A 20,096-nucleotide genomic window follows, 5' to 3' on the forward strand; every position below is an offset into this window, starting at 1 on the left:
CATAATTCTTACCATGCCACAGACTGAAATCCCAGATCTGCTCATATATTATGAAGAATCTTGGAGAAAGCTGTTATGATTTTGTGCCTATAAACATAATAATTTCTCAGTATATAGAGAGTGCAGAGGGTATCAAACACATTCTGTTAGAGCTTTTCCCTTTGTATTCCTTGCATCTTCTCATCCCTAGTAAATTTCTCCGTGCTTGACTTTTCAGAAGTCCCCTGAAGTCCTACACCAAACACCTTAGGTGACGATACTACTGTTATGTAAGGCTGACCACACTGTAGAAGTTGCCAGCCTTTCAACGGTGCCCCTCTTCCCAGGGCCATTTTCCCATTTGGCATGCTGCTTCCCGCTCCCCTCCCCTGCCCAAGGCCTTTGGTCTGGGTTCGAGAGCCCTTCTGCTGCGTGCTGCTGTGCTTTTCTTTAAAGTGCTAGCATGGCCTTACTAATACATTTTCAATGGCTGGGATTAGCAGAGTTTGTAAGAACATATCAGACCTGTCGAGTTTACAAGTCCACTTGCCACCTCCACCCTCTAACATATATTTTTAAATAGCTAATTAGGAGATAATGCCAGTGGAACCAAATACTGTCACAAGATAATGATCTCGCACCGCTATAGAAATGGTAAGTGGAAATGTTTATTTTCAAAGGGAAGAAACGCTGATCATGTGCCTAATCCTATAATTCTTAAACAAGTAAAATTCCTGTAGATTTCAGTAGAGCCTGAGGTGACAACATCCTATTACTGTGGTAGTATTTCTGGATACCAAACGGCCGTAAGTGATGCAGTCATTTTCTCCAAATGATACTGGCGCAGTATTGGAACAGATGTTTCCCTTACCTTTATTAGCCTGTTGTAACTTCTAACTTGGAGGACAAATTTTGCATGTGCTTCATTGCACCAGCTTAGATGATTTATTTTTTTTTAAGATGTGCTTTAGGACGCAGTGAGCTGTGGTTTAGATGAAGTTATGCTTATTTTTAACTTACTGACAGTTCATAATGGTGATACGCAAGTCTGTGTTGCTACTTCAGGCTCCCTTTGGTACACTAAGGATCATCTCTGTTTCAATCAAAGATGGCCTTCCCTCTGTCCTTCAGGAATTTTGGAAACAAGGGTTGTCTTAAATTCACCTTTCAGGAATAAACTACCTTATATTTCCAGGGGGTGAAGGAGTACATGTTGGTTAACAGGTAAAAGTTCAGTAGCCGTTCTGCCCCCGTGCACCAGTAATAGACATGAAAACATTTGGGGCAGTTTTACCCCTCATTCAGGCCTATCCTTGTATTTGTATTCCCACCAGCAGTGTTGGTGGGGGCTGTGTTGTGCAAATCCTCCCCCAGATCACCTGCTAGAGAGCCTCTCCCTCTGCTACAAGGCAGTGCTAATGGGATGGGTACATTCACCTTTACTGCCTCCCCCCAGGGAAGCCTTCTTTCTAGTGCATCTCCGGACTCACTTTAGGCGCAGGTTTGTCATACAGACAGGTGAATACTGCAGTGGAAATTGGAGGCAGATGCAGAGCTGCTTTCAGAGAATAGCCTGTTAATGAAAGCGTGAAGGTTTATCCTAGTCAGAATTAACTTGCACAAGTTGTTAGTGCTTCACCATGGAAGGTGGCCAGTGGTTTTTAGAAATTACTGCTGCCTTCACGATTAATGAAGATTCATCATTCCATTAGATCATCTCTAACCTGCTGTAATTGTTCTGATTTTTATTTTTTACCTTGTTCTCCAGTTCATGTCTAAATACAAGAAGATGTTTATATTGCATACATTCAGCTTTAATTGGCCCTTAAAAGAAGGTGTTGATTAGAATCTTCTCAACATCAACAGCTCGCTCGCACAACATTCTCTAATTACTGTTTATTAATTTAGTTCAAGTGGCATAGTTGAAAGCCCTGTTCAGATGGGAGAAGTAAATTGTCACTGGTATTGAATATGTAAATTATGTGCCGTGTAAGTTTCCATGAAGAATGTTTAAAGTTAAATGCTACGCACATAAAGCCTTCCAGTTTCATCTAACTGAGCCATATGACAGCTTTGCAAAAAGTGTCATGAAAATTTACCAGCCCTGGCAAAAAAGTACTTGCCTATCCGTTACTTTTTCCTATTAACATAATCATGATGATAATAATAATAATTTATTTGCCAGTCAAGAAAAAAAATCTTTCATGCTGGCTGGCTGGAGGTTTGCAAGGCTGCCAATTGAATCTGAACTACACGTTGCTGTATTATAGACGTTCAGCAGCCTGGATTTCTTGCCCTAGTGCAGTAACCCTTCCTTCTCTTTAATTAGCTTATAAAGTCAGATTTTCTTAAACAAAGCACTCATTAAACATTGCCTTGTTACATTACTTTAAAATGCAATTAAAAGTTTTAAGAGTGCTGCAGAGTTTGTGTACCATTGTCAGCATCCATGTCACTCACTATCAATTTCCACCCACTCACATAGATCAGAGGCCTCCTGTTAAATATAGATGGCACTTCATATCTTTTGTATATAGACTAGGCATAAAACAATATACTGATGAGGACGACCTGACTGAATCTTCAAGGTATAAGAGAGGAATGGATGGGAGGATATTCTAGAGGAAGGAGGAGCCAGGAGTGTTCATTGCCCTACCACCTCTGCAGTTGTCTCTGCGACCTTTCATGTGGGAGTAGCTGCGCCTTGCTGGTGAGTGTGCTGCTTCAAAGTCTTCCCAGACAAAGCTGCATGAGAATACCACAGTTATTGTATTATGCATCTGAAACAATGAGACCAGACATCGCGTTAAAAGGGAAAGAAAAATATCCAACGCCTGAGTGCTGCCTGGGCCTTCACCCAGTCCTCACACTCTCGCTGGCTGCTGTTATCATGAATGGCACTAATCAATTCCAGGAAATCTCTACACCAAGCATTATGTCACATGCGGTTACATCATTCCCTCTAACCTCTAGGGCTTCCTGTTGACATCTTTGGAACTTTTCTACTACCAACTGGTATTAGAAGAAATGCCAGACGGTATTTTTAGCCATTTCTGTCTGCCGGAAGGAATCCAAATGTTTCCATTTTGCAGCTTTCACCTGCTGTATCCCATCTTTGCTCCTTAAAACAAGCAAACCTTTGTGGGTCTGCTTGGGGTGTCCCCAGGTGTTTGCATAAAGGATGGTGAGAGCATGTGAGGGGTTTATTGAGACAGAAGGGGCTAATACCTCTGCAGAATTTATTTATTCTTAATGTCTACCAGACTGTTAATCCAGCCTGTCAATTGTGTAACTCCTGTTATAACTTCCACTCCAGGAGGCTGTTTCTGTTTTTCTTTCTGAATTCTTTCCTAGGAGATGCTGCTTCCCAGAGTAGGCTATGTTTCACCTTGTGGTTGATTCCCAAGCATTGTCCTGCAGGGCGTTCCCCTCTCCCCTTGCAGAGCCATCCCCACAGGTACGTAGGAGCCATTTCTCTCAGAACAGACAGTGACACCCCATCAGCTTCTTCTTGCAACCCCTACCTTTCCAGCTGCTCAGCTGAAAGAAGCAGGGCTCAAAGTCTTTCCAGATCTAATTTGCAAGAATATTCCTTCTTGAAAACACTAAATTTCTTGGGTTGAGACTTGTTTTTATTATTATTATTTGTCTGGTTTATACCTTCCTTTCATTCTAACGGTATGATTTTTGTGGCTGTTTCTGTGTTTGTTCGCTGCTGCAGTAGATATCAACAACATGATTAAATTCCAGCTCTGACTGTTGCAACATAAGCGCTCTGCCTTCATTATCCGCGGTGCCTAAAACTATTTGATCTCTAATAAGTTCGCCTGCAAGTGTGCCTCATTTGCATGATGAGGCTAACTGGTGCAGCCTGGTTGTATATTGGTCTGTGATTTCAGTTTCTCTTCGATCAGATGCATCAAACAGAAGGAACTATTAGAATTGCCAGCAACTCTATTCTTTTTTTGTTGTTGTTAATCATGCCAGAATACTAGGAGTCCCAGGCATCCTTACTAGGCTGGAGAAATCCGCCAATAAAAGGCATGGGAGTGCTTCTCATGTCAGGTCACATATAAGCCAGTGCCGTCCCGTGGATGTTGGTTGGTTTGATGGCACAAGCTTTTAAGATCATATCTAGCTCCTGAGCTGGCAGTTCAGTAGCCTCCTTTGGTGAGCTGCACTTTCCATTGCCACCAGCTCCAAGCCCTTCAGGGAGCTGTGCCACCCAGCAAGTACCTCTCCTCTGGCCCATCCTGCTCAGAGTTGGAGGTGTCCTTCAGCCTCTTGGAGGGTCTCAGCCTGACTCTGCCCCCAGCTCACATCCACCCTCTCCAGTCCCGCAACTAGGCCCAGTTGCCACTCACTTGGCAATAGTGCCTCCTTGGACTTTACTACCCAGAGTTTGAATGGAGAGAAAATGTATTTTCTTACACCAAGCTTTTTGGAAGCTGAACCTTTTTTTGTGTCTGAAACAGAAGCAGCAAACTTCAAAGCTAAATATAAGTAGAGAACAACAACTCAATAATTGTGAGATTCATAGCAATAGTGCTGAAAACATGTCAAGTTGCCTTTTTCCTTTCTGGATCACACTCAGGATACACCTGTGTGGCTTCAAAAAATGTGATTTGCCCCATTGCAGCATCCTTTACTTCTTTGATATCAGAATTTAGCTTCTTATGTTGCAATGTGTACCAAATACCTGCATTTTCATCTGAGACAATTTTTAATTGAGCTGAATGACCTCTGAAAACATGGAAATGTCTTTCATTGATCCAAATGGGTCCTAGACTGAGTTCTCATTTCATACACAAATCCCACTCTTTTCTTTTGTTCTTGGGTTTGCACAGAAACTGAAAAACTAAACCAAACAAAGGAACTCTGTGGATCTCATCAGCAGTATTTGCTTTGCACATGAACAGTAATTTTTCCCTAGCACATACTTCCAAGAATTTTTTAAAATGTCATTCATACATCATCGGTCCTAGCAGACAATAGTTGTTCCAGAGAAGCTGTTGCTGTCTATTAGGTCAATGATCAGTGAACTAAACATTTTCTACTTAGGCCTTCATACGATAAAAGCCTAAGAGCTTTGAAGAAGCCATTACAGACTATTGCCTAGAAGAAATATCCATTTGAAAATTCAGCAATTATGTACTTCTATAATAGCGTGTAAAAGGAGCTCTGGACCCATTATGGGTTATTGAGTAAATAATGTATTTTTAAAAGTGTCTAAGTAATTTATATGATAGCCTGTATTGGCAGCAAAGAGTGATTGTAGACTAAACATTCTGTCTTTCTTTCTTTTTAAAAATCTCATTTAAATCCCTAAATAGCAATTACAAAAAGAAATCCCTGATGCAGTTTCAGTATTTCTATAGTAGTCAATAGCTAATGGCTCTGACTTTACTCCACCGAGCCTGCCATTTTGTGCTGAGCCAGTTTCCTCTGGCCTGACTTACTTTTTTTTGTCTTGATTGGATAAGACAGGAGGCTTCATTATCAAATATAATACAGAAGTGTCCAGAGGCCTCCTGGAGGTCAGACTCACAGTCATCAGACCTACCCATAATCAGGAACAGCCACTAGCCAAAAAAGCCACGAGTCCAGAGAGAGAAGACAGGAAGCTGTCAGTCCCTATTTCAGGGGAAAATTGAGGCTTGGAGAGAGGAAATATGTTGTCTGAGATCATGCAGGGGACAAAGAACCTCTGCCTCCCAAGACCAAGTTTAGTTTCCCTGCTCTATGTTCAGCCCTTCTATGGAAAGGCACAGTCTGAGATCTTGTTGCTGTGGATCCTCAGTGCTAATGCAAAGAGCTCCTTTATCAGATGCCTGCAATAGTCTTGCTTCAGACCACTGCACTCAGCCCTTTCAAGCACAGACCCCTGCTCAAAACAGATAGGAAAATACTGCAGTTCCAAAAATTTATATTGCAGCAACAATGTGCCATGAAACAGATGCGTTGGAAAACAAACTTGTTTTCTGCTCTTAAATGTGGAGTAAGCTATACTTAGTCCTCCCCTTTATTTATCATACTGCTTCCTGCCATGGCGGGCGTAGTCACCTCTTAGATAATTTTCTCTCAAAAAACTGAAAGAATAAGTTGAAACAGTTGTTTTTTAAGAAACACTGGTGTTTGAGATGCACTGAATTTTGGAGTTTATCTTTATCCCCAAATACCTCTTAGGCCAAGCAGCCTGGAGTGCCACAGGGATACTCCTGTACCTATGTATTACATGTACATTAAAATAATGCAATGGGCCTGACTTGAGGGGATAAAAGTAAAACAATTCTCTGCCTATGGTGCTGCTCCACCTTAAATCTTTTTGATGGTACTTTCCCTGGTATAAATTCAGGACAAAGTCACTTAATCTGACGTTCTTGAACCTATTGGTCCAGACCTGTGTTGTAACTAATCTTGTACATGAAATTCTCTAACAGTCACCAGGAAGCAGATATCTATTAGCATGACTGTCAGGAGTTTTAATTTCCTTTTTTTAGAGGCTATGTAATGCCTACCCCTGCATGTACATATTCAGAGCAGATCAGGTGCTTCCTGTAGCTAGCTATGCTCTTCAGTCACAGCTCAAGAACATCACCTTTAGACCTGAATTTGAATATGTCTGTATAATTTCTTATTGTTTAAGAAAGGTGATTTTGATGCAATGAATGAAAATGTGGCATTTTGGCTCCTCTCTGGGGAGATGACAAGAGATGGGTCTCTGTAGTGAGGCTGCTGGCACATGAGAGTCTGTTTTTCATGTTTTTGGAAAGACACAGAGAAGAAATGCAAGGGTATCAAATAGCACGTAGCTCAAAAGACAAAAAAAAAAAGGGAGTGACTTAATGAAAAAATAGTAAGGTAGTAGGGAGAAAGATGAAGTAAAAAAATGGTGAAGGAGAGGTAACAGAGACAGAAATAAATGGAGAAGAAATAAAGTGAAAGTCATAAATACATTTAAGTTGTATTTGAGCAAAACATAATGTCTAAGAAAGCAATCGGTCTCTCTCACTGTTAGACTGTATTTGTCACTTAGGAAAGAACAGTTATCTGTTGGGATAATTGACTAGAATGGTGATGAAGTCTCCATCACTGGAGGATTTCAATGACAGAGTAGTCAGAAAATCTGGGAAGTACAATCAGGTATTGAACTTTTTATGATCCCTTCCACCTCTAACTTTCTACAGCCTCAGTATCCCAAAGTGTATGAGTGGGAGAAGTACCTCAGTTGTGTCATTACAGGAGACCTGTTTCTGGCTTGGTCACCTCCTGGCTGAAATTCTGTAAGATCTCACAGAGTAAACAAGGCACATACTTGGAGATGAAGCCTATGAGGAAGATGAACGTGCAGGGTCGGGGAGGGAAGAAAAGGAACTGACTGATCTGAAGACAACATTTCTTTCTGAGCTGTGGACCCGAGGCCACAATTCTTACATCTTACTTCTCAAACTGAAGAGCCCTATTCTGCAAAAAATATATGGCTTGTATGCAAAAGCAAAGTCCTCACAACTTGAGATAGAAAATCTTGGGGACTTTCTTTCAGGAACAGACTAATTAATTGCACTACTCTGCTTCAACCCTAAATAATTCTTTATTCCCTTTCAAAGAAAATTACCCATAATTTCAGCCAAAATAATTCTTCACTTCCTTTCCTGGCTCCTCTTGAATGGTGGGTGATGAGAAGACACAGGTATGGAGTGGTCTGGGATTCTTCCAGGCTGGCAATTATTTCTATGCAAACCACCAGTTACCATTGCAGTACAAAACAAAGTGTAAAAGAAAGTCTTTAAAAGACAAGTCTGGAGAGGCATCACATTGAGATGAAAGAAAGCTTCATTCTCCTCCCATCTTTCTGAGTTTTTCATGTCTTCCTGAGGGACCTAGCAAAGCCCAGTGCAATAATGTCAGTGGTCTTCCCCTGAAAGTAGGCAGCTTGGGTTGCTCTATTACTGCTGTAGGAAGGCACAAGCCTTTAAAGCGACCACTCCTTCCTGATGCAAATCTGCCATATATTCTCCATTTTTCCATCCTGGGCCACCAAGTACAATGCTGCTAAATGGAGTAAACTTTTTTTTTTTTTCCCCTGACCTTACTTTAGAGACATTAGATTCATTATTTGAGGGTGTGTATGAGATTCTGGAAGTACAATTTACGTCTGCTATGCTGTGAGATATTTGGTATGATATTGACTCATTCATTGGCACCTGAGAGAGGTTTGGGGAATTCAGCAAGCTTTCAACAATCCAGTTTGAGAGATTAAACAGAATTATGGCTCACTCAGGTTTGTCCTAATTTTATTAGATTTTCACCATTTCTAATTGCATAAACATATGCAGCCAAGTATACAGATGGGGACTGGGAAGATGTACAAGGACACTCAGGCTCCATAGTCAGCTAATTGGTGGACTAAGTAATAGGGCACTTGGAAAGATTGATAATTTTTTTCAGAACATTTCAGAGTAAAATCCTTTCCCCATTAAAACTGAAGCAATCAAGAGAAGAAAGATTTTAGTCATAGATTTTTTTGGAACTGGAGAAAGTGACGAGAGGAACTATGTGATGCAGAAAATATCCAGGATGAAGGATGCTGTTTAGGGAAAGATTCACTACTTTTTTGTCTTAGCAATAGGAAAAAGGTAGAATGTCTCAAAAACATAAAACAACTGGCCTGATCCATATGCTGACATCAGAAGGCTTTTGATCAGGGCTAAACACAAAATAAACAATGGTTAACAATTTCAGATATTGCCAGGGCAAATAAGAAGTCATTTTGTGTGAACGGTAGGAAATGCCAAGCTGTAATGTTTTCAGAAATACTTTTTATTTTCTTTTAGAAAATAAATCTGGTTTTGCTACAGCTAGGAGAATTCTTGAGCCACAAGTCAGAGTATGCTATGGCTATTTCTGGTTGAAGGATACCAGCTGAGGTACCAGCATAGCTGTTTATATCAGTATTTTCACATGAAATAATATTGCTGTCCATATTTGTTAAGGGAATGCTGCTGTTGACTTATTTCTACAATCAAGACAGAAGGGGACAAGAGGGAAAGTCTACACTCAGGTTTTTCCTAATGGATGTGTTTTATCCCTGATATGGCATCTGCACTATGAAATTCACCCTGAATGAATTCAGGTGTATTCACCTCCAGGACACAGGACACAACTCTCAGCCTGATTTAGTCCCGGTTGGTTAGCTTTTTTAAAATCTCCATGGATAACAGACCTGGAACACTTTTCCCTCGTGCTGGCCTGGGCTGCATATTGGTGGGTGAGAAAAATGCCTTCTTTTTTTTAGTTTTCTCTTGTGAAAAGTAGAATAAGCCAAACAAGTTGGTCTCATATTTGGACCTGGACTTCTCAGCAAAGTTTTGCAAAGTCCTCTAAAAATTCAGAATATTTAATAAATAGATCATGAAATATTTTCCAACAAAAAAAAAATTACAAGAGAGATTTACAATCTTGGGACATCCTTTCTATTAATTACTTTGTTTTCTTCTTCCTCCTGTTCAGGCAGTAACATGTGAACTCTGACCATATCACCAGTGTGAAATTGCTGATTAACCTTTTGACTCTAACAATTGGGATTTCTCTCAACACCAACTGGTAATGCAAAAGATCATTAGTAGTTAATAGTGGGACATCCCAGCTCCAGATGTCAAAAGGTTAATGAAAAATCAAGTGTCTTGCTTTTACTGGGCAACTTGGAAACCTTCCCCCCAAACATTTCATTTTTTGTGATAAATAAGCCAGACTGCTTGAGCTGGGAAAGACGGGTGTTCTGCTAATGTGTACAGCTGTTAATTGAAAAAGATTTTGTTATGCTTGTTCTTCTGGATGTAGATAAAAGACAGATTTGTTGGCGAACTTTAGTTGGTCTTGAACACCCCTTTGTCCAAATACACTACTTAATAATAACGCTTTGTTCTTTCTATAACAGCCATGGAGGGATTTTGAGTGGAATACTCATTTTCTTTAAGTCATATCTGCCAGTAATCATTCCTGGCTTAAGACCAGCTGCCATTTATGTGTTTTATGAAAATATAACACCAGTTTTACACTCAAAACTATTCTCTTTTAGGTAAAAGCTTTGGTACAAGCTTTTTTCTTTTTTTTTTTTGGTACCCCATATTTACCATAAATGCTATTTAACACAGATTTTGGTCTTTAAAACAGAAAGATAATGTTAAAACATTTTGATTACCCTTTCCTTACTGCTATCATTCACAAACCATCTTTTCTAATTATGGTATTAGGACATTTACATAACCGGGAAAAGGGTCCTTTAACTACATTTCTATTATGTTTGGCACTTGTGTGAAAGGATATTATATTCATGTGCATTAGAGATTGCTTATAAAAGATCAAGACAATAATAGCAGATCAGACGATAAAGGTTCCCTTTTCTCCTCCCAGACAGGCTGTCTCTGACAGAAGAATACAGTTCATCAAAAGTGTCTGCAGGTTGTCAAACTCGGTGAGATTTGGGGACACTCGGAGGCTGTCATGGCCAACAAGAAGATTTTCTGTAGGGTTCTGCCATCATTCACCCTCAGGAAATAATCACTCACTACATTCTGCATGCTCTCATGATAGAGCTCTATTTGAGAGAAAAGAGCCATTTTATCAAAGGACAATATATCCCTTCTCTTGGTCCATGCAGCTTCCATTATCAGACCATAATAAATCATATTTATGTTCTCAGTTAATAAGACTGATTACAATTCAGGTTACAGGCATGGGAAAAGCAAAGCAGGTGAAAAGATGTTTTAATGAAAATATGATAAGCAAACAGCTTCTTGTGAACATTTCAGGCTGTTATTTGTAATGATCACAGGCAATTTTTGATACATCTTCTTTAGCAATGGTTTAAGCTGCTTAAATTGGCTTGCCACTTTATATGTTGAAATAGGAAGAATCCCAGTGTCCTTCTTATGTTGTCTAGAATCATTATATACATTATAAGCATAAAATGAGTTTAATGTATGTGCTTTGAAAATAAGGGGAAAACAGAAAATCAGGGAAGACTGATTTTAATGCTGCTCAAAATGATTTTGAAATTTTCTACTCATCTTTGTTACTAACGGTGCATTTTCCATGAAATTTAGGAATGACATGTACTGCTTTCATCTCCTTAAAATTAATATACTGCTCTCTCTGTTTTTCTCAATTTCTTCAAAGTTCTTTTTAGAGCACTGTGCAGAGACAGAGAAAAATTCTCCACTCGGATGTGTGCACATACCTGTTATTAATGCTGAGGGGAGTTAAGTGTGTGCTTCTACGGGAGAGTATACTCGAGTGTTCAATACTGAAAGGTACCCTATTAAAAAGGTGTAAGCATGTTTAGCTCCAGCACATGTAATGCATTCAAGGGCCAACTGTCTTAATATTTTTCTAAGTGATTGAGATCCTTTTTAGTAAGGTAAAAATTCTGATATGATTTCAGCATATAACTCTATAGAGGGAAGTGGATGATGGACTGTCTTGCTCTGATCTTGTGAAAAGTCTTCTTTTGTTATTTTTATGTTCAGCATTGTAATTTAAAGGTGAAGTTAGAAGTTTAAGAAATCATTTCCTCCTGTTGATATATAATTTTGACCAAGTCTCAGGAATTCTACAGCACTTGCAGAACTCTGGTGACAAAGATTCCTTGGTGTTGTATGCCTGCAGGACCTATTCTGGTCACTGACATTTCCCAAACATCACTCTTAAGCAAATTTTAAAGCTTTTTAATTGACTTGGTGCTGGAGAATGACTACAAAATTCCTTTAAACCCTTTTAGGGCACTTGAACAAGAGAAGTGCCCACACAAGAAACAGCAAACTGCTCTTCAAAGGCAATATCCTGATATGACAACAGACATAGATAGTGTACTTCATGATGGAACTGCTTGATGCAGAGAAAAACATGTAGTAACTGCCTTCACTGTGAAAAAGGTTTAAAAATGCTGCCTGCCAACTCCACAAAAACCAGAGCTGCTATTTCAGTTAAAGGCCAGTGGATTGTATTTTTCACGTCAGTTTTCACTAACCTCAAACATCACTGTTATGACAGACTGTCATCCAACCAAACCAACATTCTGGTGCCATTCAAGCAGGCAGGAAGAAAGCAAACATGAAGGAAACTTAAAGTCCAATTAGTAAATGGGGGCTGCATGTGAGCGAACTACTTTTGTGTAATGATACTGATTACTGAAAATGAAACACTTAAAAGAAAATAAATAAAAAGCAGTACTTTCTGAGCCAGTGGTGTTTTCTTGGCTGGCAGTTTCTCTTTGTTCTGTTCCATGACACCAGCCTCAATGGTTGAAGGGGTGTTCTGGGCCAGATGTCAATCATAATGTCTGACATAAACAAAAATAGCTAAAAAGGCACGCCAGCATCTTCCTTTTGTTTTCCCATTAGCTCCATTTTTCTTTTCATAGACTGACAAAAAATTACTGCCTCCAAGTGAATTCAGTAATGTCACTATATATCTAATATCTAGGAGACCTTTTGTTTTAGCTTTACTGGGCTTAACCACAAAAGACACTTGACATTGACAAAGAATCTGTCAAACATACAATGATCAGTGCAATGAAACCTCTCATGACAGAGGGGCACTATTCTGCCTCCCCCCTGCCTCCAGCAGCAGCCTGTCTGAGCAAAATACACTGGAGCACATGTAGCAGCTGAACCATTACAGAGCAGGCCAGAAGCTGAGATGTGTCTTGTTTAAATTGTCATAGCATATTAGTATAATTAAAACCGCCAAAAGAGTAGAAAAGATAGATGGAAATGTTACATTACTTGTTTCTAGAGATTAACCTCGAGCCAGAACTGAAATAGACACATTTTTGATTTCTTAGAGCTCTGATATGGAAGAAAACAAGCCCGAGAGTACGTCTCTTGAAGTGTGAGACATGAAGTCATAGTTCCTGTATTTACACAATAAAGCAGAAATAGTGTTTCAGACAGACACTCTGTTTTCTCTGTGATTACAGCTCCCGTTGTGGCTGTACTCTGCAAAGCAGTTGTATCATCTCTCAGCTACCTCCTTTTCACTCTCTTCTGCCTTTGTGTCTGCAAGGTCTTGACAACCCTTGGGCCTGCTGATGAACTAGTGTCACCGCCCCCTGCTCCATCTCCACCTGTGAGCTTGGCTGGTGCTCCAGGTGCCCAGCCCCAAAGCAGTGCATGGAGTCCTGGCTGGTGGCTGCTGAGGCCACAGCTGAGGCTCCAGGGCTCAGCAATGCCCAGCAGCTGTGGTCAGGAAGTCCTCCTGCACAGACTTCATCCCCTGGGGAGAGAAACAAACACCTACTGGATGCAGGTACAGGTAGACCAGCCCTGAGACCGCTCTTGGATTGCACAGGGGAGCCAAGACTGGGAGCTGGGAGGAAAACTAAGATTGTCTTCACCTAGGCTGTTTCTGCTTCTCATTGCAAAGGAAGATGTTAGAACAATGGCTTCAATTTAAAATCTGACCTTTTAAATGCCAAGCTGTGTGTTTACTTCTGTGTTGAATGTACAGATAAAAACACATGCCTTTCTAAAATTGACCCTGAAAACTATGTTATCTGAGATGTCTTTCTTCCCATCCATCATTACCTCTCATAACTATTCAGGACTAACTAGTTATGATCCCAATTTCTAATTTTGTCCTGACTTATATCTGGTGGTGAGAAACCCATGGAGAACCTCCTATGGATCTGTTCTGTTGTAGAGGTTAGAACCTGATTTATCCAGAAGCTAGGGAGGACCTGAACTGGCTCTGGCAGTTCTGAAATACAGAAAAAGTAGCATACTTTAACAAAAGCAGTGCATTCAAGGAGAAGATGCAGGAATCAGGTAGGTCTCATGTTTATTTCTTCTAGTATAAATGAACTTCACAGCCTTGCCTTATTTGCTGATTTGCTTGAAGTAGGTAGATGTTAAATGTGGGTCTTAAACTTTAGGTTTCCCTATATTTCCTGTATTTCCCAAATTTATATCTCAGTTAATGACTTCTCCGTATAGTGCTTCTCTTAAATTTCTGTCAGGGCCTGTAAATGTGCATAACTGGTCAAAAATATGTTATCTGCATTTAGTGTTGGCTTTTGGAACCCTCACCGCTAAGTCACCTCACCGCCCAGTCTCACTCACATGCGTTTCTGTGTAGTGCCAGGAGAAGAATGGAAAAGAGCTATGAAGTAAAAGCAGATTCTGCTCCCATTAAAGGCAATGAAAACTATGCTTTTACTTCTACTTACTTGTAATAGCAGGGAAAAACGAAGTGGAAACAAGCACAACAAAACACCTCTGCCAGCTATCTACAAGCTAACCAAGGCTTCCACTAATGAGGTGCTCTGGCATTTTGAGAGAGACAGGTTCTTCCAGAAACGGAAAAAATATGCCGAGTTTTTCCTTCAGCTCTGAAAAGCTAGTGAGAGAGTAACAAATTGTATTTCAAAAAAGGGATAGCAGTTAAACTTTTAATGCTGTCTATGCTATTAAATACCTACAGATGCCAGTATAGTTTCTTGTCAATTAAATGCTTTACATATGTTTGGCAGATTATTAAATACTGATTCTTAGATACTTCACCTAATTATCTGCTGTATTTACAGGTTCATCTAAGTTACCATAAAATTCTTGTCAAACTTATTAATTTCAAATCACAATAACAGAGTAATTTCCAGGTCAGGATTTCTAGAAGACCATGGACAATCGCATAGTCTATTAAGCAGAACAGTACAGTTTGTGGAAAAGATAATAGTCCAGATCACGAGATAGCAGCAGATTTTACATTATGATCTCCAGATGTCTTTGGGAAGCTAATGCATCCAGCATTCGTTCAAGTCTAATCTGCATGTCAGAAATGTGAGTTGTTCAATTTTCTCCTCTGGGGCTGTGTGGAGAAACTGTCTCCCCAAGGGCTGCAGAGGACAGGCCAGGATAGCTTGGTGTCATGGTTTCGGCTGGGCTGGCTACTAAATTGGTTATGTTTTACTTCAAACCAGGACTTTGGCCATGCTTTAGTAAGAATATTCACTGCATTGCCAACTGCTCCTGGAGTGCTCAGGGGTATCACATGCAGAAAATAAAAGGTTTCATCTTTGCTTAGTGGGACAGTGCCGTGCCCAGGCTTCTTTCTGATACATGCCCATCAGAGCTGGCTCTACACATTGACCAAGAAGGCAATTACTTAGGGCAGCAAAGTGATCGTGGTCTCACCGCCTGCTTCATCTGTCTTCCAGAGTGCTGGAGAAGCAGGTGGGCATTGTGTTGCTGCTTCAGAGAGAAGAGTTTGCCTGAAGGAGAAGAGAAAGTCCCACTTATCACTGTCCGCATTCCCATCCGGCTGCAGAAAGCTGGTGAGTCTGTGCCTGAGCATCTCAGCTGCCCTTTCCCTGCATGCTTGCCTCCATACAGATAGAGCAGGTCTCCCTGGCCTGTCCCCAGTCCTAACCATTGGAAGCACCAATGTTCCCTTCTGCTTACAACAACAAAAAGCCCTGAGTTACAGCAGTCTGCCACAACTGTCAGGCTTCTGCTGTTTTATTTTAAGCAGTGATTGTTGATTCACTGGAGAGAGGTGGACTTTGCCAAATTGAGGCATCACATACTTGCTCAGAAGCTTCTGGAGTGAGTGTCTCTGCAGTGGAAGGCAGCTCCACTGCTATTTTCAGGGTGCAACTTTGGAGTTCAACACATTCCTCCAAAGCATCCACAGTAAAACAGCACATTGCGGCTCCCTGAACCAGGGACTTGGTGAAGTCCACAGTTATAGCAGTGTTGAGTGAGGGATGAAATCCTCCCTCCTGGCAGCCTGGGGGATTTACAGCACTTTGCAGGGCAGCCCAATATCCTGCTGTGCTCAGAGGGGCCACAGATGTCCAGGAGTTTCTGGTGTGTCACATGTTTCTATAAACACAATACAGTATTTGCTCCCTTGCATTCCTGGTGGAGAGTAGTTTGTACTGGTACAGGTAGATGGTGGTGGATAACAATGCAAGGATCTGCCACTGCGTTTGCACCACTGGGCCGGGAAGTAAAAAAGAGCTCCCCAAACAGAACAGTGTCTGACACAACACCGCAGCACAAGAAAAGCTCATGGCTACTTTTCCTCTATGGAAATCTGTACAAAAACTGTCAATCTGGGACTTTGTGAGTTTCTTTCTGGAGTCAAAATTTTGTTGTGAGTGCACAAAGAGTGTGAGGAGAGAACATTTTGGTTCTTTTCATGCACAAAACCTCTCATGGATTCAGATAGGATTTTAGCATTTCTCACAGTCTTCAAATGTTGTGCTGTGCAAGGATGTGCTTATACATAATTTTGTAATTGAAATGGCATGTTTACTGTTCTATTTCATGCTTGATTGTGTTTTTTAAACACCTTTACTCACGCTGTTAGAAGTAGGATTATAATTAAAATGTCCTGTTGAACACCTTGTTCAGTTCGATGAAGGCATAATAGAAGTATAAATACTTGTTCTCGTTGACTCTGTGATGTCAGCATAACAAACACAGTAAATGTCATAAAACAAATCTCTCTTTTGCCAAAGCATCCATTAGAAGGGAAGCAGAAGCAGAATCTGCTGCTGAGCAAAGAGGAGAGCTCTTTTTCGGTAAAAGGAAATATTTTGAGATATTATAATACCCGTGATATAGATGTGTTAACTAAGGCATGGAAGGATTGACTGATTTATCCAGTTACAAGCAAAAATCAGAGTGGATTTTTTTTCTCTGCTTGCATTTCTTTGCCTAAAGACTAGGCAGTACTTTCCCCTTCTACAGTTGCCATTAGGAAATTCTGAGTCTGGTTGTAAAGTGTGAAAGAGTAACTTATATTTCTTATTATTCTGGTTTCCTTAAAATATGTACAGATATGCAGACTGCATGCATTATGGTGGGGTTGAACTACAACACAAAGTCCAAATGTTTCTAAGCCAATGTCCAGTGGTTATGGCACTTTTGCTTAGCAATAATTATTTAATTTTCTCTGTGTTTTCTCTTGTACTCTAAGTTACCACCGATGATGAGATGCCTACCCATCCTGACAGACAATTGTTCAGTCTTAAGGAGCTTGGAATTACTTCACAGCTTGAAATTCCAGGTAAGTAGGGATGTTCCAAAATCTAGCCTAATGTTTGATGCTTGCTTGGGCAATTTACTTGGATACCTTGGATCAATTTCCTCCTCTGAAAAACAGGGAGAACAACGTCTGTGTTCTTTGTGCTTTTTCGCTTATGTAGTATTACTTTTAATATACTGAGTACTAGGCTCTACACTGTGCATAAACCATGACGTTTTAGGTTTGTGTCCTTTCACTGGCTGAAAGAGGGCTCTCAAAACCAGTCCCAGGATCTATAATACTTCTGTGCCAGAGCAGGACTTGCCAGTCAGTAGCTGCCTTATAGGGAAAGCCCATATGATCTTTATGAAGCTGAAAAATAAGCAGACCCAAAGGGTGTGCAAATTGCCTTCTGTGCCCAGTTTCAGTTCCAGGAACTTTAAGCTCAGCAGAAGTTGTGCAGGCAGATGGTTCACAGGATTTGGTCTTTAGAATGAAAGCAGTGAGGAAGTGACAAAGTAGAAGGTTTTCTTTCCGGGATGAAGGAGGGAGATGGGTACAAAGGGCAGTCCAGCCCAGACCAGAGAAAGATTCAGCAGCAGGGATAAGGCTACTGAACATGCAGCACAAAATTTACAAGAAAGTTGCCAAGTGGAATTGCAACAAAACTAAGTAAATTTCTTTGAATGTCTCATTATATGTACAGGTGCAGCTCTCCACACCCACACACACTGCATTTATTTCAGTGCGATCATATAAATACCTGCAGGTGCAACACTGAAGAGATACCAGTGCTGAGGCATGAATATGGAGTTCCACATCTGTATTTACTGCCTTGTTCACACAATGAGCTAGTGCAGTCAGTGGGTTCTCTTCCCACCTCCCACGTGCACTTTAAAACTAATGCTGAAGGAAATTCCATCCTGGTAACTACATTTAACAGGATGTCAAGGCATAGAACCAAAATGCATGAAGGGGAAGGAGTATGAAACAGCCATCGTTACTTCCTTTTGTATATACAAAATTAGGAAGAAAATTATTTGAGATAAAGATGGCCACATCAGTTTAAGGTATGGTAATAAACCTATGAAATGGGAATTTAATGTGCCTTTTGGGGCACCTAAAACTTCAGTTGGCCTTCAATACAGTGACTGGTTTCTCTCTTCTGGCATGCACAGAGATGTCTCCTTGTCTATAATGCTGTCAGATTGTCTATAATACATGGGTTGCAAGCCATGGCTGCTGCATAAACCATGGGTTTGAATTCATTGACATACATGCATGTAAAAATCTCAGTCACAGCATTGCACTCATGCAGCTGATGGTATTAAATATTAATCTGGTGCTAACTACCTGGCTACAAATGCCCTCCTCCCAGTGTCAAAACTGTAAAACAGCTAAAGGATATAAACTGGGGACAACATTTTGCACATAATTGCTGCCTGTAGAGACTCAAGGTTGTGAAAGTTTCTTACTTTTTATAAGGCCTTTAGTGATAACTTTTGTTTTCCAAAGAGAAAAATAAACCTACCAAAGTTCCTTTGAACATTTCAGCAGCCTTTCATAGTGTTAGCTGTGAAAGTAATGGTGTCACATTCCTAATAAGGATGTATGGGAACTGTCTTTTAGGAGTCCCTGCTGCTTTCTTTGTGGAAACTATCTCAGCTGCTTTGGGATTATTTGGCAGCAACTTCTTTTTGCACCATGATTTCACAGGGATCTTCTCTGTTATCTTCTGTTCAGTATATTCCTTTGAAGATCTAGGGAGAAAATGTGGAACTCAAGAGCTTTCAGTGAAACCTTGTTCGCATCTCCATCAAGCTAAAGACAGGGAATGAGTTCTCCTGTGAAAGAAAATATGGAGGAACCACAGTGCCCAAAACTCAGCAACAATTTTAGGTAGTGCAGTCCAAAGGAATAATGAGAATATCCAGAAGTGGAAATTTCATAGGAAAAAAAGGAGGTAAGAAAGCACAAATTTTTTGTTTCTGATCTGAATATCACTGCTTTGTCCAGAAGGACCATGGGTGCCACCCATGGCTCCTGATAGCAAATGTGCTTTATGCAGTGCCACAGAGAAAGGGACCGGAAGAGGCTGGAGCAGTGGAAGAAATTAACACTCTGCTAATGAAGAGTTTTGCCCAGGCAAATTTACTGCCCTAAGAATTAGCCTGGGTATCTCTCCATGACACGTTTATTTTAGAATCACAGCATGTTGCAGTTATTAGGCTCTGGCAAGCTCCTAGGTAGGAACTGTGTCCAAAAGCCTTTATTTCATCTGCTCCAATTGAGAAGAGTGTGGCAGTTTCTTTTGGTTGAGACTTCGCTATAACGATCTGAGCTTTAGTCGCTGTGAAGCTGGCCCACTGCAAGGCATTCAGTTGGTGTTACAACCAGAGACAACTGAGCTCCAAAAGAGAGTGCAGACCGTGTCTACTTATTAAGTAAAGGGGCATGTGGAGAGCCCATTACTCAGTAATTGGTGCTAGCTGCCAGTTAGCATTCAGCAGGACTTGCAGCATTTGTATAGACCTTACAGTCCAGAGTGGCCTGGGATTGTTCTTGCCTGATTTGCTGCCACTATAATCAGATGGTGGCTCTCTGTTTTGCAGAGCTACCAAAAGCAGTTTTATCGGACTGAAAGGCACCTGGAAGTACAGGACGTCCTTGAAGAATTCATCCAGAAGGACGCTGTGGCTAAGGTTTGTGTTCCACTGACTGCTACTTCTGTGGGTCTGCAGGTTTCTTCCCTTGCCATGGGAAAGGAAAATGATGCCTGGAATTTGTGGTAGGCAATACAAATGGCTGCCTGGTGGTGTAAAACCTTAAATAGGTCTTTAGAGACGAGATCCTCAAGTATTGTGTGAGTCTGCGGATCACACAAGCAGCACCTTTCGTTCTCTTGGTACCAACTGTTGCTGTTATTCACAACGTCGCAAAATCCCAAGCAGGTGGTTCAGCGGGGCTTTAGAGGGGTGTACAGAGACCCCCGGGCCCGGGCAGGGTCCCCCCCGCCGCCTCGGCAGGGTCCCCGTCGCCCCGTCGCCCGGGCAGCGGCCCCGCCAGCCCTGCGCCAGGCGGCGGCG

At 41.0% G+C, this 20,096-nt stretch overlaps 1 long non-coding RNA gene across 1 annotated transcript in view; it reads left to right on the forward strand.

Annotated features, from left to right (window-relative positions):
• Positions 1 to 19,604: 19,604 nt before the first annotated feature.
• Positions 19,605 to 20,096, forward strand: part of LOC106886307 — a 20,773-nt gene continuing 20,281 nt past the window's right edge. Inside the window, exon 1 of the long non-coding RNA XR_001411627.1 lies at positions 19,605 to 19,712. This is a non-coding gene — a long non-coding RNA (uncharacterized LOC106886307). The remainder of the gene's footprint in view (positions 19,713 to 20,096) is intronic.

Source organism: Calidris pugnax, unplaced genomic scaffold (assembly GCF_001431845.1).
Source record: "Calidris pugnax isolate Ruff unplaced genomic scaffold, ASM143184v1 scaffold18, whole genome shotgun sequence".
In the NCBI taxonomy this organism is placed as follows: Eukaryota; Metazoa; Chordata; class Aves; order Charadriiformes; family Scolopacidae; genus Calidris; species Calidris pugnax.